At 43.4% G+C, this 20,388-nt stretch overlaps 1 long non-coding RNA gene across 1 annotated transcript; it reads left to right on the top strand.

Moving 5' to 3' along the window:
- Window positions 1-383: 383 nt before the first annotated feature.
- LOC121844446 lies at window positions 384-18,730 on the top strand. The gene is made up of 3 exons (XR_006081995.1): window positions 384-573; window positions 1,930-1,961; window positions 18,409-18,730. It is a non-coding gene; the product is annotated as an uncharacterized LOC121844446 (long non-coding RNA).
- The last annotated feature ends 1,658 nt before the right edge of the window (window positions 18,731-20,388 follow it).

Below are 20,388 nucleotides of genomic sequence, written 5' to 3'. Positions count from 1 at the left end.
CAGAGGTAAGATTTGGGAAACAAAGGTTGAACTGGGATTGTCCCAGGTACAAACATATTTGTTACCAGAAATTCTATAGGTCTACCTTTATGAGCTAGCCTAAATACAGATGATTTCCTGAGAATAGCCTACCGCTGTAAGAATAAACTTCATCCACATGATGGCAATGCTGACTTGCAATTTCCAACAGCTGCAGTTCAACACTGGATATCATATTATTGACGTCACTTAGAATGAAAAAGAAGCGCTCAGCGGTGGCTCTAGCAAAAGGGAAACCCGCTGTCCAGTGGCTATTTCGCAGTTGCGGTAGCCTATAGTATTTTAGTGAGCGTGTAGAAATACAAGTGAAGATACCTTGGAGTAAAACTGAACCGTACGACCGTGTAGCCTACTTTTTTCTGCAATGGCTGATCATCATCTTTTACATTATAGCGACTCAGCTGCGGTTGGGAACCGTTTCGCCCGCAAAGGTGCTCTGCGGCAGAAAAACGTGCATGAAGTCAAAAATCACAAATTTACTGCCAGGTTTTTCAAGCAACCGACATTCTGCAGTCATTGCACAGACTTCATATGGTAAGCATCAATGCTCTTGCGCACCCGTCATTGTGTGAAAGGGGAGAGGAAAAGTTGGTGCGCTCTCGTCATTCCGGTCGTGTTAGTGTATTTCCTTGTTTACCCTATTTGTTGTTTTGAATTATGCAAAATAGTTGCCTTATGTAGTGTTAAATGGTTTTCAGGCACTGCTATTAGACTCATAATTAGCCTATTAGGCGCTTATCCTCATTAAAATGTATAATTTATTAATTCAAATGATACCTTCCGTTATTAAATTAATTGGATGTAATAGTTATAAATGTTCAATAAATTCCATGATGCGAACAGTTCATTTCACATGCGCTATTCTCGTAAAATCATATGAAGCTCGCCATTCACTTTCCAAAAACACTCTTCTGCGCTGATTGGCAACTAGAACTCAGCAATAGAACTCTGTGCTCCCGAATTGGGTATGGATTTAAAATGTTTTTCTTTATTTAACTCGGCAAGTCAGTTAAGAACACATTTTTTTTTGCAATGACGGCCTAGGAACAGTAGGTTAACTGCTTTGTTCAGGGGCATGTCAGATCGAGGATTCGATCTAGCAACCTTTACTGGCTCAAAGCTCTAACCACTAGGCTAACTGATGTTAATGTGCAAATTGTTCTCCAACCAGGCCATACTAAACTCGCCCCATAATTACTCATCTTGCCAAGAATGACACACCCCCTTAATCAGAGGCATAATGTCTCAGATATTTTGTTTATTTTGCACTCTAAAACGTTCACATTCAGTAGGCTATTAAATTGATCTTTCACGTCTTTTGAAGTCTAATTTCCCTCTTCCACACATCTTGCCATGCTCATGTCTTATAGCCTGGAGTAGTCTGTGAACTCTCAATCCATTGTACCTGTGCCACAGATCTTTTCATGCTCATGTCTTATAGCCTGGAAACGTCTAAACTCCATCTACTGTAAATGAGTACCATCAAATGATATAGCAATAACCCTACTGCTAGCTCTGGTCCAGGGGGGCATTAGTGTGCTTTCCTTTACTAGTTGAGGAAAGCACACTAATGCCCCCCTGGACCAGAGCTACCCCACTGGGCACAGATGTCAGGTCATCTAATTAGTTTACATTTGGTTAAGATGTCAACATGAATTCAAAACATTTCACATCATTGGATTTAGGTTGTTTTTTTAAATGAACTAAATGCCTTTAAGACTTTTTGCAAATCCAAATTGATTCAATGTTGTCACATTGATGTGTTGAAATGTGTTGCAATGACAGTGGTCCCAGTGGGACCCTACTGTATGACTTGGAGCATCAGAAGTACAGGTAAGACCACCATCTGTCCTGCTGTCACTCACTGCTCCTTCTCACTGCTTTTCACAGGGGATTTGGGAAACAAGGATTCCAGTGCCAAGGTAACCCAGTGTTCTGCCTATGTGTACATGTTTACGCTCATATTTGCATGTGTACAGCAGTGGCGGTTCTAGACCATTTCAGGGGGAGGCGCAAGCTGGGGCCAGTTGTACTGTTAGAGGGGCCAGTTACATTATCATTTTCTTCACTGCATTGCAGGCAAAAGACCATGTTCATAATCATCATCGTTGCCACTGTCTAATAACAGATGTAGAGAACGATAACTAATTTCTGCTGTGTAAAAATTATTTCATACTCCACATTTAGGGTGGCCACAAGGGGTTCCAAAATTGTCACATGGGCACTGGTCCCCCCTGCCCCCCAGAACCGCTAGTGATGTACAGTAATTTACATGTGTACACTCATGTTAGCTTAGCATTAGGTATCCAATTTCCATATACTGTATGATGCACTTCCTATAGTTCCAGTACCAACAGTTAATCATTAATATTCATACCACTGTACAAGGGGATGTTGAACTGTCCACAAGCCAGTTTGGTTGATGTCAAATCCACTAGCAATCTACAAGTGAAGATGCCAGCTGCTTGTTCCTTTGTGTGGTTACTGTACATCTCAAAGCCCTGCTCAGAGTGCAACAATGTCTGCTATTCTTTCAAGAGCAAGGATACAGTCAGTGAAGGCTTCTGAATCCACCAGCACCAAAGTACTTCCCCATAGACAACAGTTTAGACACATTGTGTGTAGTCTAGTAGGGCTCATTGAGTGCGTTGAAAACTGTTCCGTCCAGACAGTGAGGTGATGACTGGCTAATCACTGGCTGGAGATTTGACTGCTCTTACATGTATACTTTATGCAGTCTGTTCTCCTGAAGTGTAAACCCATCATATCATAATTCTATTCTCATTATTGTTCAGACAAGATGCTGCGTCTTTCTTATAGCTTGTTGATAATCAGGTCATTATTCACTCTTCCCCTTCCTCAGTAACTCTTAATATCCGGCAAAAACTTGGATGGGGCCAGTGTTCTCAAATTTACTTCAAAAGTGCAGCATTGCCACTTTTCAGGCTTCTCCCAAATATGGCATTCGCTAACAGTCTTCCACAGAAAAGTTAAACTACAGTACACTGCCTTTGTCAGTGCACTTTCACATTCTGTTTGATGAATTAATGTGCATGCAGAGACACTTAATATGACTAAATACCAACGGTATCAGTTCTCTAGTCACAGCTGGAGGCCTTTGATTAGTCACTTCTAGGCTGGTTGGAAAAGTTAGTGAAGGATTTACAGCAATAACCAAGTTCCCAGTATCTGAAATGTAATTGTGTGTTTGAATCTCTCAGAGTCAGATTGTAACTATGAGGAAGGGTAAAGGAAAACTGACTGGTCGATTGTAAGCAATAGCAAATCTACGTTCCCAAAATAACCATTGAATTCAGAACAGCAAAATATAATTCCATGCCAAAAGTTTATTGGACATTCGCGCATCACCAAGGGGGATGAATGTCATGTAGAACCTATATAATGTAGAAAAACATTAGTACCAAGTAATCAAAGCAAATCACATTTGGAATGTCATACACGTTCACACTTACCTTAAAGCCCATCATTCATGCATCAATTGCCAATGTCTGTGGGGAGAAACATTTGTCAGTCATCCAAATTAGACTACTGTACACATGTAGTTGTAACAGTACCGGAGGATAGGATACTGCGCTCCTTTGGATCCAGCACTTGGTCTAAGGAAAGGCTGGTTAGGCACAGGTTTACTGATATCATGGGATACAACACTAACAGAGGGCTGGGCTGTGTCTCCTGGGGAGTAGAGGGTGTTGGAGAAAACCACTGCCTCGTTCATGGTCGTTATGGTTCTGAAAAATAATGCTGGGTGGAGGTAGAACAGGATCGTGGCAGCTGGTGGGGCCCAACACACTGCTTGATCCATGGGGCCGGTTCTCTTCTAGATTTATACTGTCATAACATCATAAAACACTATTTAAGTGACAGTGTTGGCAATAGCCCAAAATGACAGGAAGCATAGCAGATGGAGTTACTTCAGTGCCACCAGAAATGTTCATTGGTTTTGTATTCAGAAAGTGAAATTCAATATTTGAATGTGTAGTGCACAAATGTAATTTATAACATTATTTGAAACTGAATCAAATTAATATTGCAGTTAAACTCAGTTTATTTTAATAAACATGTTTCTGCATGTACATTGATTGCTCTTCTACTACTTTTCTAAGCAAACCCAAATCTTAGGAGTGACACTTAATGCATGAATTCGTGAGAGTGGTTCCAGTTTAGATAGATACATGTAGTGAAGTCTCCTTGGCAGGGCCAGTTGTATGGGGTGGATAAGCTGGGCATGGACCCCCAGAAAGAATGTGCCCTCCCTCAGTTGTTGCTCCATGAAGTGTTATGAATTACATTGGCCCGGTTTTACCAATGTAGTGCCGCAAGGCCTGCCAGTAGTGCAGACGGGACAGAGGCTATATGCTGGGTGCGCTCATGATCTGAGGGGGATGTAATATTAAAATGCATTCTGATTGGGAACCTAGCCATGCAATGTAATTAAGGTACTGCCTTTACCTTATTTAGGAAGCTAATTTGACCCAGCACTGGGTGGGATCCAATGGACTTCCACAGAGAGCGATGTTGAGCAGCCTGCTGGCCCACGCCGAGGTTGAGAGCCTAGCAGCAAATTTAATATTGGCCCATCAAGAGTGACGCAAAGTAAAATCGCAACCGCTGCCAGCGAACCCCACTCAGGTCTTCAAAAGATATGGCGGGCCTTTGTCAGCAATGCCGAGTGCAGTTGGCACTGAAACATTAGGGACATCACAGCAATGTGCAAACACTCTCCACCCTGAAGAACGTATTCAGTGAAGAGATGCAGCATTTCAGATCAACGAAAAGCCCAGCTGGCATTTGAGCGTGACCTGCAAAGTACATTTCACCAGGAAGGAGAATGGCTCAGAAAGGTCTGAGGTTCAACACAGCAACTCTAAAATGGTTAACTACAACCTTTATGGCCCTGGCTGCCGTGCCAGAGTTAATACAATTCTCTCATGTACACCTACTGGTTGTTCAGCAGATTTTATCCAAACTAGAGTTTAGGCCTTTGCTTTTTACTGCAATGCATCTTTTAGATATGCGATTGTCATTGCTTGCATGTGTAACCAGTGTTAAATGGCTAGCTAGTTAGTGGAGTGCGCGCTAATAGCGTTTCAAATCGGTGGTTTCACTTGAGACCTTGAAGTACTCGTTTCCCTTGCTCTGCAAGGGCCGCGGCTTTTGTGGAGCGATGGGTAGAAAAATAATGTAATGTATAACATCTCTACCAGTATTGGATTTATAGATAAATGTTTACAAATGTTGGACTTCAAATATTCAGATGACACTTGAATTGATTTATAGAAGGAATAGACTCAAATGTTTATGCAATGTAAATGTATTTATTTATCTACTGGCCAGTGTTGAGGGTGACTTGGTGTACAGAAGGTGTCTGGTTCGAGCCCAGGTAGGGGCGAGGGACGGAAGCAAAGCTGTTGCACATGAGACTAATTGCTAGATCTACAGCTTTGCGTCATTTGATGGTATAGGGACAATGACCAATGTAGCCTACTGGTTGTGCGGCGAGGTGAGCCCTGGCAGGCGCTCCTGTGGTCTGACTGTTCACCTTGTTGGTGCCGAAATTGGCAGCTAACGTTACCCTTTCAGAGCGCCGACTGGCAATAGCCTTCGGTCCATGGTCCTGAATTAATGTTACGGTGTGCCTTTTTAATGAGCGCATCTTGCGCTACCAGTCTTCGTGAGGCTCCTCTTCAACATGGTGTGCAAAATGACAGTTTCCTATATGGCTGCATTTCAGATAGGCTTGGATTGTTTAAGTCACAATAGTATAGCCTACTGAAAGTAGTAAGTAAACTACATTACAGTCTGTGCGATAATATTGACATCACTTTTACAGTAGCTTATGACAATGAGGGGGCCTTCACGCGGTATGCTCAGAATGGACATTCACTCTTAATTGGAGCCGATTCAAATTGGCTACTACCATGTATGACATTTCACAGCCATGCATATAGAAGATGCACCTAGTATGCTTTTCTGAAAATCCCACAGAAAATATTTTGCACCTGGAGAAGTAGCGGCTTGGTCATTGCGTAGTGTCAAGTGTGACAGCCTATAGTTGTATTTAGTGAAGTTTAAGCCATGTAGTGGGGCACATTCTATTGTGTTATTATATAAAGCAACGCTTGTGTACGTCTACATTTTTTTGTTACATTTGAACAGTAGGACCAATCAACTGGTGTTTAGGGCTCCAAAGCAATACTAAACCCAACATGTTCCATGTTTAATGAACTGAAATAACATCCCAGAAACGCATGCATATGCACAAAAAACTCCACAAATTGGTTGCATCCCTGATAATCTATCCAGTGCAGTCGGGCATCGTGAGGCCCATTGTCGTGCCATTCATCCACCGCCTCATGGTTCAACATAATGCACAGCCCCATGTATCTGCACACATGTGTCTTTCGGGTGCATGTTTCTGTGAGTCTTAGAGTTCAGGAATGGAGTGTTGAGATAGTATTTGAGGTACTAGAGCCACATTCATAAGAACATTAAATATGCCACATTAGATTCAGGAACCACTTGGTACAGCCAGCTCATCATAGTGTTTCACTGTTTCCATCTACCTTTCCTGGCAGACAAAGTACCAGAATGTTTCCAAAACAAATGCATCCCAGTTTAACTTCAGTAAGCTTAAACAATACAATAACTAAAATAGCCTATACATATTGAATTGGAATAGAGTTAAGACTGAACAGTCATGAAACAGTTAACCGTTTCAATTTGTGCAAAACAAATGAGAATTTACATTCAATTTCTGGTGGCACCGAAATCACTCCATACCCATGTTGTCAAGGATAAACATACTGGCCAGGGAAACTGGAATGAGAGGGAGAGAGAGAAAAAACTCCATAGTAGCAGTTTAAACTCCATAAAGGTAAATAGTTTAAGAAACCCTGCCCTAGGCTATGGTTCAGGACCAAAGGGGGCCATGGGGATGTCAAAGGTCAGTCACTACAATACGTCTACACCATTCTTTAGTTGGGTCATGGGATGACAATTTCTCATTTGGGGCTCAAGTTTAAGAACCCTGGCCTAAGAGACAAAAATAAGACTAGAGGATAAACAAATACATAATGTCAAATCAAAGTAATGTGACATTTTTCAAAATAAGTTGTTTTAAAAATCATAATATTGTGTTGAGTCAAAACAAATTATTTCAATTATCAAAAGAGCAGAAAAAGGCTTCCCATTTGACAGGAAAACTACTACTGCCTACAAACACAAAACAGAGCCAAGAGACCCTGAAAAAGCAAGGGGGGATGATTAGTAAAAGGGCCAGCACACCTTCAACAATACCACTTATTGAAGATAACCCATTTCTTACCTTAGAGTGTCCAAGAGCCATAGCAATCAGCTCAGTTGTAGAACTCCCCAGTAGCTATGGCGTGGCAACAGACAGCTTGCTAGAGCCTTCTGGTTTTAACTGGGAGAGTGCTGCTCTCTCCTTGTATTGGCACCTTGACTCTCCTCGGTTTCAATTAGAGACTAAAGGACCTTATCATTTAACATAATGAATAGAGTTGACTTGTTTTCCTATTTCAGCATGACACGCAAACCTATCTGTTTTACACAATACATTTCCTATCTGCACACACTTCAACATTGCACCCTCCCAAGCAGGTTTCAGGTGTAGCCAATCTAGACATTAGACAAGATTGCCCCAATTGTGGCAGATGAGCTGCATTTACACAGGAAGCCCAATTGTGATATTTTTCCACTAATGGGTCACATTTTCATAAAAATATCAGAATTGGGTTGTCTGTGTAAAGCAGCCATAGAGGGATAGACAGGGAAAGCTTGTGGTAAGGAAACTCATCAATACTACCGTACCCCATGTTGAGAAAAGTTGCAGAAAAAATGAAGGAGCTTGATATGGGATGAGATTACCACTTTTTTTAACATGCTTATTAGACATGACCTTTGGGCAGTTAGAAACTATACACAACATTGTTGCGTCCTAAATAAATGTGTAGATGCAAGTTTAACTACTCTAATTCAGAATAGTGTAGTTCAGTGTTTTGATCAAACTGTTGTCCAAGTATCAAAAACAGTGCAATCATTTATGTGACTCTCAGTAACCTTCTAGTGTGATAACCATGGACTTGTCTCTGGGCAGTCTCTACCAGAGGAGGTTGCTGCGGACGCATCATAATAATGGCTGGAACGGCGTGAATGGAATGGCATCAAACACATGGAAATCATGTGTTTCATGTATTTGATACCGTTTCACTCATTGCGCTCCAGCTGTTACCACGAACGAATTAAGGTGCCAGACAGAGTCAGGCACTATAGAGTCAGACAGGGACACTACTACTGCACAAGGGCCCAGATGTCCACACCATGTTACCATAGTCTCTGCCAGTGTAGTGTTCCTCTCAGGATACTTGATACACCAAGCCAGGTAACTGTGTGTAGACAGAGCAACGCTGAAGGTAAAGTCTAGAGAGGGAGGGAGAGATATAAAGGGGAGGTAGAGAGCGAGATTAAGAGTACAAAAGGAGAAAATAACAGGGAGGTAGCAGGCAAGGTGGAGAGATTAGGATGTAAAGGCTAGGGGAGAGGAGAATGAGGGAGAGGTGAAGGAATGACAGAAGAGGAAGGAAATAGTGCAGGAGAGGGAATGAGGGGAATGGAGGGAGACAGAATGAGGGGAATGGAGGGAGAGAGAATGAGGGGAATGGAGGGAGAGAGAATGAGGGGAGTGGAGGGAGAGAGAATGAGGGGAATGGGGAATGGAGGGAGAGAGAATGAGGGGAACGGAGGGAGAATGAGAATGAGGGGAACGGAGGAGAGAGAGAATGAGGGGAATGGAGGGAGAGAGAATGAGGGGAATGGAGGGAGAGAGAATGAGGGGAATGGAGGGAGAGAGAATGAGGGGAATGGAGGGAGAGAGAATGAGGGGAATGGAGGGAGAGAAAATGAGGGAATGGAGGGAGAGAGAATGAGGGGAATGGGAGGAGAGAGAGGGAATGAGGGGAATGGAGGGAGAGAGAATGAGGGGAATGGAGGGAGAGAGAGAATGAGGGGAATGGAGGGAGAGAGAATGAGGGGAATGGAGGGGAGAGAATGAGAATGGAGGGAGAGAGAATGGGGAATGGAGGGAGAGAGAATGAGGGGAATGGAGGGAGAGAGAAATGAGGGAATGGAGGAGAGAGAATGAGGGGAATGGAGGGAGAGAGAAATGAGGGGAGTGGAGGGAGAGAATGAGGGAATGGAGGGAGAGAGAATGAGGGGAATGGAGGGAGAGAGAATGAGGGGAATGGAGGGAGAGAGAATGAGGGGAGTGGAGGAGAGAATGAGGCGAATGGAGGGAGAGAGAGAATGAGGGAATGGAGGGAGAGAGAATGAGGGGAATGGAGGAGAGAGAATGAGGGAGAGAGAGAATGGGGGAGGGAGAGGGAGAAGAATGAGGGGAATGGAGGGAGAGAGAATGAGGGGAATGGAGGGAGAGAGAATGAGGGGAATAGAGAGAGAGAGAATGAGGGGAATGGAGGGAGAAATGAGAATGAGGGAGAATGGAATGGGGAGAGAGAATGAGGGGAATGGAGGGAGAGAGAATGAGGGGAATGGAGGGAGAGAGAATGAGGGGAATGGAGGGAGAGAGAATGAGGGGAATAGAGAGAGAGAGAATGAGGGGAATAGGGAGAGAGAGAATGAGGGGAATGGAGGGAGAGAGAGTACAGGTTCAGTAGGGAGAGAGAGAATGAGGGGAATGGAGGGAGAGAGAATGAGGGGAATGGAGGGAGAGAGAGTACAGGTTCAGTAGGGAGAGAGAGAGATGAGGGGAATGGAGGGAGAGAAAGTACAGGTTCAGTAGGGAGCAAGAGAATGAGGGGAATGGAGGGAGAGAGAGTGTGCATGTACATTGTAATGAAAAGAGAGCTAGTGCTGCTCCCCCCTCTCACCTCCTAAGGTCACGGTGCCTGGCCTCGGAGCCTCTAGCGTCCCTGTGCCCTTCTCATGTTAGCTCTGTCACAGCACAGGGTCACGGTACAGAGTAGCGATGCTCCAGGGAGCAGGTCTGAAGCCTTAATTAACTGTCAGTCCACACCACCAGGCTGCACTGCCACACGATGGGCCAAGCGCTGGAGAGTCCACTGATTTATCACCAATTTACTATTGAAATTAAATGGAGAGGGGAGAGGTTTACTGTTTAGATGCACTCTATAGGACAGTGAGGCCAATAAGGCCAGGAGTGATTCATAAGGCCAGGAGTGATTCATAAGGCCAGGAGTGATTCATAAGGCCAGGAGTGATTCATAAGGCCAGGGATGGTATTCTCACAGCACCTCAGAGTAGGAGTGTGGATCTAGGTTCAGGTCCTCCCTGTCCATGTAATCTGATTCAGTATAATATAAAAGCTAAATTGATCCTACACTCTTAGAAAAAATTGTTCCATAAGTTTTTTTGCAGAGATAGGATTCTACCAAGAAGCATTTTGATCAGAAGAACCTGTTTTAGAAGACAAGGGTTATTTGTAAGGCAAAGTTCTACCTAGAACCCTTAACATCCTAAGAACTGTTTTTTGAAGAAAGGGTTCTTTGATGATTCTTTGGGAGGCAAGAAGGGTTCTACTTAGAACCACACTCTGTGTGTACAAAACATTAAGGACACCTTCCTAATATTGAGTTGCATGGACTCTACAAGGTGTCTAAAGTGTTCCACAGGGATGTTGGCCCATTTTCACACAGTTGTGTCAAGTTGGCTGGATGTCCTTTGGGTGGTCCATTCTTGATACACACACCTACTACCATACCCTGTTCAAAGGCACTTACATATTTTGTCTTGTCCATTCACCCTCTAGACGGCACACATACACCATTCATGTCTCAATTGTTTCAATGCTTAAAAATCCTTCTTTAACCTGTCTCCTCTCCTTTCCTTCATCTACACTGATTGAAGTAGTATAAACAAGTGACATCAATAAGGGATCATGTCATGGAAAGAGCAGGTAGCAGGTGTCCTTAATGTTTTGTACACTCAGTGTGTGTAATATTTCCCATCATGCTCTATTGCAGGGAGATTTTCAGAATAGTTTTTTTTTTACTGTAAAATCTGTGTTTTTCTATTGGTTGGTTGATTCATTTTATGCTACACAAAGATACATAGCATACAGGTTTTTAAACTAATTCAATCTGTTAGTAATTGGATGTCTTGCACCCGTTACTGAGATGGTTGTTCCAGTTTAGATGTTTGAGGTAGTAATTGTATTAAATCTTCCCTTTCCTGGCAGTTATGCTGAATACAGGTTTCAGTTGATTAGCAATTCCACTTGTTGGACATCTTTACTCTGGCTGGATTCCAATAGGAATTACACATCACTTTGCAAGCCACCATAATGTGACTTACAGGTCTGATGTGGCCTGTAAACCATAAGACTGGTGGAACCGTTCTAGGAAGGACCCTCCAAAGAAAGAAGGTTTCTCGGTAGAACCCTTCATTGACGGTTCTGGATAAAATCCTCTCCTAAGAGTTCTACCCAGCACCAAAAATGGTTACCCTGTATGGTTCTACTTAGTTCAGCACTCCCCCTCTGAGACGCTTTATGATCATGTGACCTGACCAGGACAAACTCTGGGTCATTAAGCTACAAGGTCAGTTTGGACCAAGTTATGCACACATCAGTCTGTTGGTATCAATATGGGACCTAGTTCAACCTAGTTCAACAACCATATCTGTTATTAGTGCGAAGCATAGAATATTAGAATACTCATTTAATAGGATCTCTGTGGTGTGAAGTCTGTATCCCATAATTGCTATACTGTACTTACTAGGGCATAATAGTGATACAATGGAACTCACATAATAAATGTTCTGAATAGCGGACCTGGCAGCCTAGTTAGTTGGGTTTTGGAGCACTGAGTGGGCCAGCAGACGGAGTGGTTTTATGAAGTGTTGTTGGCCCACTGGGCAACAGTGATCGTGAAGATACAGTATGTACACATGTATAATCTCACACATCTGAAAGCTAAAGCAACTGTCCGTTGTTTATACATGACCAGGCCTCTCTGCTCACAAGGCCAAATGGCTTAATGGTCTGTTAGGACAAAGGCCTACTAAGGACAGGTGGATGATCCATACAGGAAACAATAAACACAGCTCAGACACAGTAAACATGTATTTTACAACAAATATAATGTTGGAAGTAGTACTGGAAGTAGTATAATTCATTTTAAAAAGCACAAAATGTTATATTATACGACTGACGTTTCAAAATAGATTATCTCAAACATTGCACACCACTAGGCTACACATGAGACGTGCGAGTGCACTCTAGAACACCCATCATGAGAGCCAAGCTGGGGTGTGTTCAATTCGATTAAAAGTTTGTACTTTGAGTGACGGTTTCTACTGAATGACACCATTCCCAAAACATTCTTCAACAGCCTTTGAGGTACGTTTGCTCCGTTTGATGAGTGTGGAGGAGTGTAGCTTGAAGCAGTGAATGACGTATTTAAAGGGCAGTGGAGCATTCCACTTCTGACCAAACCCCTCCCCTTTTTCATTCAACTGGTCATTCTGAGCAGGTCATTCTGAGCAGGTCATTCTGAGCAGGTCATTCTGAGCAGGTCATTCTGAGCAGGTCATTCTGAGCAGGTCATTCTGAGCAGGTCATTCTGAGCAGGTCATTCTGAGCAGGTCATTCTGAGCAGGTCATCATTTCCGTGTAATTGAACGTTACAGTACGTTTTTTGTACAGTCAAAGTTGCAGTCATAATGTTACAAACTAAACAGTGTATTTCAGACAAAATAAACAACACCATGACTTTATCTAAGCATGAATGTAAATAAATACTATTGGTAACATATACAAATGCGATCTCTTATCTGAACATGAGTAAATAGGCAACTTTAATTACACGCGATAGTGAGAGACAACAAACCATACAGGAGATATATTAGCGATAGGCCTATTCCTCAAAGCCTGAATCGTCACAATCAACAAATGGTATGTGCTGGAATCTTCTCATGAGCAGAGTAGACCTAACCTTGATGCCAGAACTCACATGGGAAGCTTGTGAGAGACAGGAGTGGAGCAGTGAGCTATGCATAGGACTGTAGGCCTATGTGGATGTGTTGGATGGTGGAATCCTCTCAGAGGGCTGTGAGCTGATGATCCATGCCCACCAACACACATTGAAAGTGGGATGATATGATAACAGATGTGTGTTCTTGGAAGCGCAGAGTGCTTGTTCTTGGAAAGACCAGGGATCTGAAAAGTCTGCCAGTTGGATTCTCCGTCCCAGGAGATGTGTCTATGCTCCCTCTCTCTCAACTTCATGGGATGGACAGATACTGGCTTTTTGTAGTTCCTGTCCACTCAGTTGTGTGTGTGTGTGCGTGCGTGTGTGCGTGCGTGTGTGCGTGTGTGTGTGTGCATGCGTGCATATGGTACAGTGTGTGGGGTACATTGTTCGAAAGTTTGTTAAGGTTCATTGTTCAATGAATGCCCTTGATATCTAGGCCTTTTCTTTAGATATTGAGAACTCACCTCCTATCATATGGCAAACAATTCCCACAGGACACAGGCTTCACTGAATCTTCCCTCACCACAGTAAAGACATTTCATCTTGAAATGGACTGAACTGAATAGAATACAATAAAATAGAACAGAATAGAATAGAACAGAATAGAATAGAAACCTCAGCTTGAACTGAGAGGAGAGTATGGTTGATTAAGTAGGGCAATTCCACTGGAACAGAATGACACTGAGACTCCGATTTTCACTTTAAAATGTATGTCTAACCCTAGTGCATACTGTACAGCACTGGCAGGGAACAGCTAGAGTCTGAATATAACCCCACTGCTTCATCTGTACCACAGAGGTCAGAGGCTACCTTATCTGCACCAAGGATGACAGTGAATGTTCTGTCATATGTAGAGACCTTATGCATGACTGCTGAGAGTTGCCATGAGATGGTACAAATCATTTGTCCTAAATTTTGGGATTCCTACTTGTATCCCTTTTTTAACTCTTCATGATAGAGCCTTTCTCCAACTGTTTATTTATTCAATGAGCTGTACGTGTGAGGCACTAGGCAAGCTTTTCAGTATAAGGATAATGAATATTTGCATCATACCTCACTGGGGACTATTGGGGCTTCAATCATACTTTTATATTTTAAGCAGAGAGGATATTGCACGCTTGTTGTATAACATAAATGTGTCATTCCTCTCCCTTGGCTATTGGGGCTTTAATAATACCGTTTCTATTTATTTAAACTACAGTCTATGGGACTTGTACTGTAACATCATACTCTAACATTTGCGTCTCAATCTCACAGCATAATCTCCTGCAACAGCATCTCGTAAAGCGATGCCAAGCCGACTGCCTTGAGTACAGGATGAGTTATCAATTACCCAGGGAGCATTTGCCCTATAAAGGAATTGTTGGAAAGATGATGAAGTCCCTCTCTGTGATGGTACATTTCTATCATTTGAACTGCTATTAGTTTATGGTTGCTGGGCCGTGGTCGGGTAAAGGGCTGCGGCAGGGATCCCGCTGTGCAGTACGAAGACCTGACGGCAGCGTTTTCCAGGCGACCAGCCTCCTTGCCTCCTTTCTCTGCCCACCTCCACAGCAGAGGGTAGTGGAAGGGAGCGTGGGCCGGAGTAGTGGCGAGGTGAGACGTCTTTATTGTAGTGTGTCTTAGTGTGGGAGGAGGCTGAGCACCCTGCAGCTCCCATGGGGCTGTGTACTCTACTCACTTGGAGCCATTTGGTTGGTATTACTCAGAATGGGAGTGTGTGTACGGTGGATGTGTGTGTGTGCATGATATTGGCCTGTGTGCGTGAGTGCGTGTGTGTGTGCATATGGCCTGTGTGTGTGTCTGTGTGAGTGCCTGTGTATTGGAAGGATGGAGTTGTGTGTGTGTGTGTGCGCGTGTGTGTGTGACTGTGTAGAGGTCACAAGATCAGTTTCAAATGTATTTGCTTTCTTAGTTTCTTTCAGTAGTCTGTATGCATATTGTTCAGAGGTAGAGGTAACCGCGGTAACTAAGGTAATTCCTGGTTATTGGCCAGTCTAGTTTGATCTGGTTCTAGTGGACTTTGTAAAGGTCACTGGCTGGGATTCACGGTCCACTGTGGAGACGTTGTATCACTGTCATATGGCCATGCTGAGACACTGGCCCATTCACAGGCTGCTTCTCTCTCTCTCTGTCTCTCTGTCTCTCTCTCTCTCTCTCTCTCTCTGTCTCTCTCTTCCTGCTTCTCTCTCTCTCTCCCTCTCGCTCCCTCTCTCTCTCTCTGTCTCTCTGTCTCTCTCTTCCTGCTTCTCTCTCTCTCCCTCTCCCCTCTCTCTCTCTCTCACTCTCTCTCTCTGTCTCTCTCTCTCTTCCTGCTTCTGTCTCTCTGCCTCCCCCTCTCTTTGTTTCTCTTTAACAGAAACATTCCCTCTCTTCCACTCTCTACCTATCCCCCTTTCTGTCGTCTCTCACACAATTTGCTGAAATAATCCCTCCTGTCCAATCTACCTTTTCAGACAACCTGAAGAGTTGATGGGATGTGTGAAATGAAATTGTGAATCATAAAACACATTGTCACCCTGGCAGAACTCTCAGTTTAGAATGAAACAAACTGTAATTCAGCCATCAGGCCAAGTGTTATGGAAGAGACCTTGTAAGTAAAGCAGAACAGGATGAAAACAGATTGTCATATCAAGCAGATGAGATATTGATATTCAATATTAAAGGGAAAATCCACCTAAAATCACATATTCCTTCAATTTAGTGTTAAATAACACTAATATGTGAGAACAATATTTTTTGTGAAGAAATCTTTCATTTTGGTGTTATAATAAGGTTGGTAGCAACATGGAAAATTGTTGTGGATATCTGTTGCAGCTCAAGTCTACTACAAAATCCACAATGCAATGCTCTCTATATGGGCTGGCTGGCTAGCTAGCAAATGTAGCTACACACAATAATACTAAAGACCATATCAGCATGTAATGTAGCTAATTAGCTGTAAAATCGCTTAAAGAAACTGCACTATCTCACAATGTTCAACCTGCAGATCGATGTGCCTCACAGAGCGGAGTCTAACATTCGCAACGGCAGACATACTTTTGAGGAGATGGGAAACAATGCCCATGCTACTCGCGTTGCATTCTGAGCGATTCTGGGACAAAGAGTGCCCTCCTTCGAGGAGTGAATGGGAGTCTATTGGGCGCTAGCTCAAAATTCCAACATTAGCATGAATTTCATCAACAAGTAGTATAACATTTGAAATCTTTCCCAAGATGGGAGATAAGTCACTTGCTATTTGTATTATCTTCTACCTTTGGATTCGTGATATTACATACTTTCGAGGAAAATGGGCACCTTTCTTACACGGACTTTATATAGGGATTGTGTGACGATTAGCTTAGCAACCACATGACACAGCATGACATTGTGAACGCGATTGGTCAACAGTCTGCTGAGTGGTGCGTTTACATTCCTTAATTCATTGGATTCCTATCTCCTTTCGATAATATATCTAGCAACTGCACCATGCAATGCACCCTGGACTAAAGAGGGCAGACAAATGTGCTAGACCCTCTGTTAAATTCTACATTTCTCGAGGTCGGAATATCGGTAAAATATGATCAATGACTCATTGGAGAGAAGACATCCTCCCGAGTTATGACATCTGCCAGTATTGAAGTCTGACAGGTATGATAGACGTTTTCACCATCTAAAAGTCCTGTTCATATTTACTTCCAGTGTAGCGAGAGAGACTTTATCACGGTTGTACGTAATAGCGAACGGATTTCTGCCTGCTTAAACGCCAATAACTCAGATACACATAAAAACATGAAATGACCCAAGGAATCGATAGAACATCCCTCAGAGATGCACAAAAACAAAATAACATTAAAAATAGGTGACCCTTTCCTTTAAGTAATAGCTCTTCACCAATGCTGCCCAAATGTGGCAGTGTTAGCTTTTGCTTAGCGTCAGTGAGTGTCAATGATGCCTGTTCTACGTGGATCCAGTGTGTGTGAGTGTCTGTGTGTGTTTGTGTCTGTGTGTGTGTGACTTGGATCAGTCATGGCCACAGTGACAGGGATGTTCTCCTTTCTTCTCTCCTCTCCTTTCTTCTCGGCCCCGTGGCCCTTTGATGTGGAGTGGTTGTGGAGCTGGCAGTGCCATCTGGAGAGCTTAGCCCAGGGCCAGGAGGAGAGCAGGAGAGGAAAAGAGCGTCTGGACAGGGTCTAGAGATTTAGAGAGGACAGAGATGAGGGGAAGAAGGAAGTGTAGCGTGAGGGACAACCCATAGATACTATACCATGTCAACCTCTAACCTGTTACAGAAGGGAGAGAGAGGGGAAGATAAAGAAGAGAGGCCAGTGAGAAAGAGTCCAAGCTGGATGTGGTCTAATGTGAGAGAAGGAGAGAACGAGTGAAGAAGAGAGAGAGATGGAGAGGAAAAGGAAAACGAGAGAAGGAGAAGTTCCAGACATCAGTAGTGCTGAGTGGTTCTGAGTCCTGTTCCAGACATCAGCAGTGCTGAGTGTTCCAGACATCAGCAGTGCTGAAGCCTGTTCCAGACATCAGCAGTGCTGAGTGGTTCTGAGTCCTGTTCCAGACATCAGCAGTGCTGGTGGTTCTGAGTCCTGTTCCAGACATCAGCAGTGCTGCTGAGTGGTTCTGAGTGGTTCCTGTTCCAGACATCAGCTGTGCTGAGTGGTTCTGAGTCCTGTTCCAGACATCAGTAGTGCTGAGTGGTTCTGAAGACATCAGCTGTTCTGAGACATCAGCTGTGCTGAGTGGTTCTGAGTCCTGTTCCAGACATCAGCTGTGCTGAGTGGTTCTGAGTCCTGTTCCAGACATCAGTAGTGCTGAGTGGTTCTAAGTCCTGTTCCAGACATCAGCTGTGCTGAGTGGTTCTGAGTCCTGTTCCAGACATCAGCTGTGCTGAGTGGTTCTGAGTCCTGTTCCAGACATCAGTAGTGCTGAGTGGTTCTAAGTCCTGTTCCAGACATCAGCTGTGCTGAGTGGTTCTGAGTCCTGTTCCAGACATCAGCTGTGCTGAGTGGTTCTGAGTCCTGTTCCAGACATCAGTAGTGCTGTGGTTCTAAGTGGTCAGCTGTGCTGAAAGTCCTGTTCCAGACATCAGTAGTGCTGAGTGGTTCTGAGTCCTGTTCCAAAGCTGACATTAGCCTGTTCAGACATCAGTAGTGCTGAGTGACTCAGAACAGAACATTAATTAAGAACAGCTAAAATATACACTCTTGAAATATGTGACACAACTCCTGATCTGAGCTCAGTTCAACATCTTATATTTACATTTACAGTGAGTGTCTCACTTAGCTGTGCACTAAATTATTAAGGACTGAAACCAGTCTGTCTGTCTGTGTAGGTTGCTTCACTCCGCTCTCCAGGAGACATCATCCCCTGCAGGTGATATCATCATGTATGATATGTTAGTTACACTGACGGGTGGACCGGTGACACATGCCCGGCAACCAGGCTGTCACTTAGTGAGCCCTAATGGCAGCGTGGGAGGAGAGCCGAACAGTGGACCTCATTAACCAATCAAGGAGCAGAAGTGTGGGGGCAGCGGAACGGGGGAGAGAGTGAGACAGAGAGTTACACTAGCTAGAGCTTTCGTATGATGGAAACATGAAACAATAAACATCTTACACAACCAAAGGCTGGCTCAGCCATGCTGATTCTCTTCTTCAAATATGGCCTATCTCTGTGTCTCAGATGCTGAGGAGGAGCTTTACCACCAAGCTGCTCAGTGTTTGAAGACAGCTGGGCTTGGTTGGTTGGAGTGTGGGTTGGTTTGTAGTTTCTTGGTTTACCACAATAAAGCTCTGCTATAGGATATTATTACATGGGCTCAGAGCGTACCTGGTCAGGTTGTAGGCTACCTGTTACTAATAAAGCTCTGCTATAGGATATTATTACATGGGCTCAGAGCTTACCTGGTCAGGTTGTAGGCTACCTTTACTCTCTGCTATAGGATATTATTACATGGGCTCAGAGCGTACCTGGTCAGGTTGTAGACTACCTGTTACTGCTCTGCTAAAGGATATTACATGGGCTCAGAGCGTACCTGGTCAGGTTGTAGGCTACCTGTTACTAATAAAGCTCTGCTATAGGATATTATTACATGGGCTCAGAGCGTACCTGGTCAGGTTGTAGGCTACCTGTTACTAATAAAGCTCTGCTAAAGGATATTATTACATGGGCTCAGAGCGTACCTGGTTTGTAGGCTACCTGTTACTAATAAAGCTCTGCTAAAGGATATTATTACATGGTCAGGTTGGGCTACCTGTTACTAATAAAGAAAGGATGGGCTCAGGGTTGGTCAGGTTATAGGCTAGTTTCTCTGCTAAAGGATTTATTACATGGGCTCAGAGCGTAATTGTAAAGCTCTGCTATAGGATATTATTACATGGGCTCAGAGCGTACCTGGTCAGGTTGTAGGCTACCTGTTACTAATAAAGCTCTGCTAAAGGATATTATTACATGGGCTCAGAGCGTACCTGGTCAGGTTGTAGGCTACCTGTTACTAATAAAGCTCTGCTAAAGGATATTATTACATGGGCTCAGAGCTTACCTGGTCAGGTTATAGGCTACCTGTTACTAATAAAGCTCTGCTAAAGGATATTATTACATGTGCTGGTCAGTTGTAGACTACTTGTTAATAATAAAGCTCTGGGATATTATTACATGGGCTCAGAGCGTATAGGCTACCTGTTACTAATAAAGCTCTGCTAAAGGATATTATTACATGGGCTCAGAGCGTACCTGGTCAGGTTATAGGCTACCTGTTACTAAATAATACATGTTTTAAATAGATGGGGATTTGTTAGACTCTATTTCCCTCTGGGTCTTTCAGTTGCTCAAGCAGTTCCATATTAAGGTGACTTCTGTGCAGTACTTCTCATCAAGTTGAGTGTTGACTCGTGTCATACTTGCAGGGAACAGTGTGAGTCCAGGCCATTAATTTAAAAGCCCATTTAATTACTTCTCCATTTAATGGTGTCCTTAATTTACTGTATCTTATCTGCCTGCAAGACTCACCCAGGAACCAAAACTCTGTGTATTTTATTACTTTTTGGATTTATAGTTAAGAATCTACATTGAACAAAAATATAAGTGCAACATGCAATAATTTCAAAGATTTTACTGAGTTACAGTTCGTATAAGGAAATCAGTCAATTGAAATAAATTCATTAGGCCCTAATCTATGTATTTCACATGACTGGGAATACAGATATGCATCTGTTGGTCACAGATACCTTAAAAATAAAAGATAGAGGCATGTATCAGAAAACCAGTCAGTATCTGGTGGGACCACCATTTGTCTTATGCTGCACGACACATC

Source organism: Oncorhynchus tshawytscha, unplaced genomic scaffold (genome assembly GCF_018296145.1).
Source record: "Oncorhynchus tshawytscha isolate Ot180627B unplaced genomic scaffold, Otsh_v2.0 Un_contig_6904_pilon_pilon, whole genome shotgun sequence".
NCBI lineage: Eukaryota > Metazoa > Chordata > Actinopteri > Salmoniformes > Salmonidae > Oncorhynchus > Oncorhynchus tshawytscha.
This window is presented reverse-complemented; position numbering and strand designations above follow the sequence as displayed.